The sequence below is a fragment of the Lactuca serriola genome, chromosome 5 (genome assembly GCF_051521515.1).
Source record: "Lactuca serriola cultivar US96UC23 chromosome 5, Lser_US96UC23_V15, whole genome shotgun sequence".
In the NCBI taxonomy this organism is placed as follows: Eukaryota; Viridiplantae; Streptophyta; class Magnoliopsida; order Asterales; family Asteraceae; genus Lactuca; species Lactuca serriola.
The window spans coordinates 230,467,455-230,475,438 of NC_136412.1; the positions used below are offsets into that span (position 1 = coordinate 230,467,455).

Genomic DNA, 7,984 nt, shown 5'->3' on the forward strand with positions numbered 1-7,984 from the left:
TCTAGGCTTTGTACGCTTAACTTCTTTAATGGCTTGAATCTCCTCTTCCATTAATTTCTCCAATTCCTCAAGCTCTTTTTCTTCATCAATGTTGAACACTTCATCATGAGCATGATTACTCTTGAATCTATCCACCACTCTAAAGGTCATTTCTTCATCTCCAACTTGCAATGTAAGTTTAGACTCACGTATATCCACCAGAGCTCGAGCAGTATTGAGTGAAGGTCATCCAAGGATTATTGGGACATATTTATCTTCTTTCATATCCAATACAACAAAGTCAACTGGAAAAACAAATTTCCCAATTTTTACAAATATGACCTCAACTATACCTCGAGGATGAGTAACCGAACGATTAGCCTTGTGAATCGTCATTCTAGTAGCCTTGAAATCTGGAAGAGCCAGCTTCTAATATAACGCATAAGGAATTAAATTTATGGTTGCTCCAGAATCGGCTCGAGCATAAGTCTTCATATTATTTCCAAATTCACATGGAAATGTAAGGCGTCCAGGATCTCCCATCTTCCTTGGTATCCCTTCCATAATGACCTTAGAGCTTTTCTTACTAAGGACAACCTTGTAGGTCCTCTCTAGTTGTTGGCGAGTGTCAATTAAATCTTGAAGAAACTTTGCATATTCAAGTACTTGTGCCAAAGACTCAATAAAATGAGTATTGATAGTAATACCCTTAACTTGCTTCATAAACTTTATATGCTCTTGCTCCAACGGGTGAACTCTGGCTCGAGAAGGAAATGGTAAAAGTGGTTGAAAAACTTGAGCACACGTAGAATTTTTCTGTTTAGCTCTACACCACATCGTGGAGATTAAATCTCCACGTCGTGATTTCGGTGATTCAGTCTCATTTTTTTCTTCGAATTTCGACCGCTTTATTGTGATTCGGGCTACATTGTTTCTTCTTCCAAGGCTTTTAAGAATTTAGAAATAGTGTTATCTTCAATGTCCATGGCCATTACATGTGGTCGTGGCTTTTAATTGGGAATTTATGGAGATGGTCTTTCATTAACCAAAGTGGTTAATTGTCCAAGTTGAACCTCAATGTTGGATATTGATTCTTGATGATTCCTTAGCAAAGCTTGCTGGTCTCTCATGAGAATTTGATGGTCTCTTATCACTTCCCTGGTGTCATTATGTCTCTTCTCGAAAGCCTCCATGAATCGTTTTAATATGGACTCCAAATCAACCTTCTTTTCTGGTGGTTGCTCTTTTTGATAAAAGCCTCGATCAGTTTGCCTATACTTTTTTTCTTTTTGCTTCTTATACTCATAATATAGCAACCACGCTTTCTTTGGCTTCCTCCAATCTTCATCATATTTGTCTACGTTTGAGTAACAAACTTGAGCTTTTTTATTCCCGTTCTCATCCAAGTATGCGTCTTTAGTTAAATGGGGACCGTTACATCTTTCACAACCAGCTCTAAGAGCATGTATAGATTGGTCCATCTTTGTCATCCTCCGGTCCAGAGTATTTAGCATAGCTACAACAGCAACCATATCTTCAGAAGTGCCACTCCCAATTCCTTTCGCTCCTTTATGTATGGGATTGTGATATTCACGTGAATGCTTGGAAAACTCTTCAACTAATTCCTTGATCTCGGATGGATTTTTCTTGGTCAACAGTTCTTGAGAGTCAAGGAGTTGCCTTGTCATGACATTAGCCCCATCATAAAAGATCGATACTTCTTGTTCTCATTTAAATCATTTTGGGGGTAATTCCTTATTAATCCCTTGTATCGCTCCCATGCCTCATAAAGTGACTCCCCCGGTTGTTGCTCGAAATTAGCTATTACCTTCTTGAGTTTAGCAACATTTTATGGTGGGCAAAAGTGTTCTAGAAATTGCTCACGCATCTACACCCAAGTAGTAATTGCACCGGGTGGAAGTGCTTTCAGTCAATCTTTTGCAACTCCCTTGAAGGTAACTGGTAGCCTTCTAAGTAAAATTGTAGTGCGTGGGACATTTGGGATGTTAAAGTAATTATCAATGTCATTGACTTCGTCAAGTTATTTGTAAGCATCCTCATGATCTTTCCCGGAGAATGGAACCTCCTTAAGTGCGGACAGAATGTGTCCCCTTCAGCTCAAATGTTGCTGCAGCTAGAATTGCAGGTTGCACTAGACTAGGACCGGTTTCCTCTCGGACTCTCTTTTTATATGTCCCTATAGACATATCCGCAATGTTTTCCGTCTCGACTTTTGGCTTGTCTCGGTTTCACTTTCTTGCTTTTCGGTTTCTGTTTCGGAAGCGGATTCGTGAAGATTCGGATTTTGCTCAAAGCTTTCTAACTTGTTTTTGTTCTTTGAGGAACTATCTGATTCACCACCGTTTTTCTCTTTCTTTTTTCCAAAAAACAGATCTTAGATCTTTAAAAGGTGATTTCTTTGGTGATTGGTTTTCTCCTACATTCTTATTCGTCTTTTTGTGAATGGATGACTCTTGATCTTCAGGAGGTGGCATCAAAGGTGTGTTCGATCCACAGGTTATGTACTACTGCAAGAAAACAAAAATAAAAACGTAAAATTGAACAAAAACTAATTAGAAGTGCTTACTGACTGTTTACCACGATGTGGTAAAGAGTACCACGTTGTGTTATCGTAGTAAAACTAATCAAAAACAGAAACCAAATAAAAAACGTAAACTATTGAGTCCACATTATGAACTTAAGGTTCACGTCATGAGGTCGGTTTGGAAATAAAAACTAATGGAAAAATTTAACTTTTTGTAGGTTTTACCCCACCAAAAGGATCTATTAATCTAAAGCAAATAAATTTTAAACTAATAGCCGTTTCCCGGCAACGGCGCCAAAAACTTGACATGCTAAAAATTAGCCACTAGTTTTAAATTTATAACCTAATGAACTTAACTAGCTAAAATGCACATAGGTTGTATACCTAGTCAGTTTATAGAATAGTTTAAGTAAGTCGGATATCGATCTCAGGGAACAGATTAATCTAAAAAATTTATCTGCTATAAACTAACCTAAAACAAGCAAAAGTAAATTAGTTTTTATCTGATTTTCCAAGTTCAGAAAAACTTACTCTCCTAATTATTAAGTTCAGTTAATGACTAAAAACACTCATGTTTAGTTGAATCCACTTTTCCTCAATGGTTAGCTATTCATTATGGATAATTCAAGTTGGTTACCAATTAATACATTATTAGCAATTCAAGTCCAAATTTACTAATTTTAAATTACTTCATGTAGAGCTATGCATGGCCACACATAATCAATTATTAATTATGATTGGAGCTATGAAAGATTGATTTAAACAAACACTATTTTAGTCATAATTTATGTTCTCCAGCACAACTAAATTTTAATACTTTATTCACTTAACTAGGATTTTGTCGATCCTAGCTCTAGCAATTCAATAGTCACTAAATACTAGGGTTCAAGTTCATGCAGTTTAATATTCATTAAGCTACACAGAACATGAATTTAAATAATTTAAGTATCAAATTCTAACATGCTAGGTATTTACAATCAAACACAAGCATATAATAGACAAAAAAATACATCATCAATTAACTAATCCATGAGTTCAAGTTTCATCTAGCTAAACAAGAGTAGCTAGATTCAGCTACTCATGGCTGAAATTCAACACAGAAATTCAATAATTGAAAACATAGTCAACTGTAAAAAATTATATGTAGAAATTATAATCTTCAATTCCTTCTTCCTCCTTGGTCGCTAAGCTCACTTCCTCTACCTTAGACTTCTCCAGAAAATCATTTTAGAACCCTTCAATCTTCCCAAAAGTCCTCCCAATTCATAAAAACACCCCAGGTATATATAATTTTCGGGATTTTATACTCCATGTCGTGGATTTGGATTCCACGTCGTGAATATGAAGGAATACTTATCGAGTAAGGACTTGACTTCCTATGTACTCATCTTCTAGAATTTCCATCTCCATGTCATGTAAGTGAAGTCCACGACGTGGATATAGCTTTTTGCTGGGATTTCCTTTTCCTTAATTCTTCAATCCTCCAAAGTTCTGTCACTTGTCATTTTTAGTCTTTATTCCTCAACATTGATCCTTTTGGCTTCAAAACATAATTCATCTTATAAGTACCACTTATCTTTGTAAATAACCAAAATATTAATCGAAATGTAATAAAATATTGCCTAAAATATGTATAAATATGGTAATATCAGCTACATGGATAAATGTATTAATAATCAACTACTTGAAGATAAAACTTCTAGAAATAAATCCCTCGATCAACTTAAAGGAATCCGACCACCATATCTTGCTAATAAAGGAATCTCCATGTATCCCAGTAAATGAAATGTACTAATATAGTTAAAATAAATCTCCATAGACCACATAAACACCGTGAAAGAACTTAAGGATTCTAAGAAATATATGTGCCAACAGTTAACCACTAACCATTGATGACATTTCATACTTCTCTCTTTTTGTTAATGTTGATCTCATGCTCTTTGAAGAATCATGACAAGAACTAAAATTGATCAAATCAAACAAGCCATGGATAAGAAAATCAAAGCCATTATTTAAAATGATACACATGACCTAGTTGATCCTCCACAAAATGCCAAACCTTTTTGACTCAAATACGTGAAACTAATAAGTTCAAAGGAAGGTTAATAGTAAAGGGATATAAGTAGAAACTTAAGAGAAATTACAATTAATTATTTGCACTAGTGATCAAACTAGAAACCATTCATTTGGTACTTGTTCTGGTTGCTTAAAATGGTATGATTATCCATCAAGTGGACATACAATCAACCTTTCTAAATGGGTTCTTGAACGAAGAATTTTATATTAAACAACCAGGAAGTTATAAGAAAGACTGTAGGGAATAAAAAGTTTACCACCTAAATAAGGCTTGCATTGTTTGAATATTGCACCTTGTGCTTAGTATAGTAGGATTAATGGGTACTTCATGAAATATGCCTCGATGTTGATAACTTAGTTTTTACAAGAGGATCACATGAAACGATAAAGAATTCAAATATTAAATGAAGTATGGATTTGAAATGTAAGATTTTAGACTCCTACATTATTTCCTTAGGAAAGAGGTCAAGCAAGAGAAGAACAAGATCAACATTAGCCAACAAACTAAGGTACATAAAATAACTAATTAAAAAGTTTAGAATGAATGACTCATTACCTTCATCTACTCCATGGATTTTTATTTGAAAAACATCACTAAATACCCACCAAAGAAAGACGTTAATGTCAATAACTATCAAAGTCTTATGGGAGGTATGATATGTGGTTGATTACTACACATACCAACATCATGTTCTCTAAAAACATGTTAAGCTATTACATGGAATTGCCCACGATAAGCCATTAGGAAGTAGCATAAAGAATTGAGGTTTATAAAAGGGACCACTAATCACAACATTGTATTTACCAAATCTTAATGACTTCAAACTTAATGGTTATGTGTAATAATAATGATTAAGGGGATGATAGCAAGAGTAAAGTAGGTCTTGTTTTAGCATGTGTTTTAGGGCTATAAGTGTCGGTGAAATAAGCCAAGTAATGTGGTACTTTCTTCCGCATAGGGTGAATACATGGCTCTCTATCGTTTGTTGTCACGCTTTGTGGTTAAGAGCAATCTTGAAAGTGTTAAAACAGCATAAGATTTTTCCAATTTCTTGTGATAACAAGTCTTCCATTACTCTAACCAAAAATCTCTTCTTCCATGGAAAAAGCAAACACATCAGGATTTGATATCATGCTATAAAGGAATTTGTGGATAATGAAGAAATTGAACTTCACTTTCATAGTACCATAGATCAAGCCACATGTATGTTCATGAAAGTATGGGTGTGCCTGGTTCCTAAACCAGACTATATTATACAGGAACTAGAATAACTAAGAACCAAAAATGAAGATTTGCTAGAACAGAATACCAGGCATGTATAAAGGAATCATATATGGTTCATATTTTTGTACGGTACAAATTTTATCGGGTTTAGAATCAATTCAGACCGAAAAAGTTATGATCAATGCATTGTAACCAGAAGTAACAAAAACCGGGTTTAGAAAAAATGTGTAAAGGGTCCTAATAACAATAAGGTAATGTGTACGGGGCTGTTTGGTGGTTGTTTTTAATTTCAGGGATTGTTTTTGTAAAATAGAAAATCAAAGAAGCTCAAGACGGTCCAAATACCCTTAAGGTAATGTGAGTAGTTATGAATTATACTTAAAATAAGGTGATTTAACTAAATAAATTTGAACTTATTTCCAACATCTATCAAATAAGCATGACAAATTATCAACATTTATCAAGTCAGGAAAAAACCTTGAAAACAACATCAACAACAAGAGTTTGAGAGGCGGTCTTAAACTTTGTTATTGTATTACGTGAGACCATAACAACAACTCTTTTAGGCCATTTACATGATATGACTCACGATCATGCTGCTTGGAAAGTGGTATTATTTGCATGGCGTATGCGATCAAGGGGAAAAAAGGATTTTGAACTTTCGATTCCGTTTCTTGGAACCAGTATAGCGATACCACTAAGACCAAAACCGGTATAGCTGATAACCAAAATTGAGGAATATTGAGAACCAATAAGTAGACCATTTAAACTTATTTGGTACTTACCGGTTACGGTTTGGTTTTTTGGTCAAAACATGCATCCCTACACTAAGGTATTGCAAGTGGGTAACTTTGTTCGTCTAAAAAAAGCTAGGTATGTCTCCCTTCTAGGTTAAGGGGGGCATATTAGCTTTAACTAGACTGCTTTAACTATGTTTAGTTTCCATCCATAACCGTCGCTTGGAAAGGTTGTAGTATCTATGAATATATATTAATTGTATGTTTTTTATTAATGTTGTTGAAAGTATAATTATAAAAGTGTTATTGCCTTTTCTTGGAAGAATATTCTCTGTAGATGCGATAAGTTTGTAGAAATCGAATAAAGGCATTGTCATATCATATACAAAAATGACCAAGTTAATCGAAGCAAGATTCTCCATTATTCAACTCTTTTGGAAACTTTTCTATGTTATTTCAACTAGGTGTAAGACCCTTTATACTACACGGGTTGATTAAAAAAAATTAAATAAAAGGAACATGTAAGTTTTAAAAATCACAATGACAATGTTTTTTTTTAAAAAAAATTAGTAAAAAATGAGTTTGTGACCATTGGCAAATCATAATGACCATTTATGTAATTTTGTCTTAATTAATCTATACTAATAAAATTAGTTGATATGAATTTACAAATAGAAAGTTAATATATTAATAGAATATAAATTCACATATAGAAGGTTATTACGTATATTAATACACATTAGACCTTCATGTATACTGTCCACTAGCCAGTTCATGGTCTAAATGGCGAAGATAGTGGTCCGTGCACACCACCCCGGCTTATCGTGGTCGGTCGTGGTTGTGGAGCTTCGTGCTTGGGAGGACAAGGGACAATGACGAATGGGAGAAGAGGGGAAGAAAGTAGCCGTTGAACGGCTACATTTTTTAAAGAACTTTTATAAACAACTTCTTTTTTACCTATAAATACCACATTTTTCACTCATTTCTTTACACCATTCTTTTCTTTCTCTATACACAATACACATACAACAATTTCGTATCAATCAAAAATGGATCTCAACCAACCTCTCCTCCCCCTCCAAACATTAGAAATCGCAAACCCCATAACTCTTTTGCATTAGACACAACCCTTCGCCAATTCCCGATCATAAAATCACGGTTTTGTCAAATTGCTTCAAACCAGTACCCCTATCCAATAAACAACACTTTTCCAACAATAGTATCAAGCTTTCCTGACCTTTCAACAACAACAACTTCAACAATACTAGGCTTTCCATTAATTCCAACAACTACAAAAACAACAATTCCAACCATTACCATCACAACCACAACTATCACAACCCCCTCATTCGTTGGATTTTGTTTCGGAAACTCAACCATCACCACCACCTCAACCTAAAAAGAAAAAAGAAAAAAAACAGT

At 34.5% G+C, this 7,984-nt stretch overlaps 1 non-coding gene across 1 annotated transcript; it reads left to right on the plus strand.

Moving 5' to 3' along the window:
* Nucleotides 1–1,712: 1,712 nt before the first annotated feature.
* On the plus strand, nt 1,713–1,819 carry LOC145055953 (small nucleolar RNA R71). The gene has a single exon (XR_013685496.1). It is a non-coding gene; the product is annotated as a small nucleolar RNA R71 (small nucleolar RNA).
* The last annotated feature ends 6,165 nt before the right edge of the window (nt 1,820–7,984 follow it).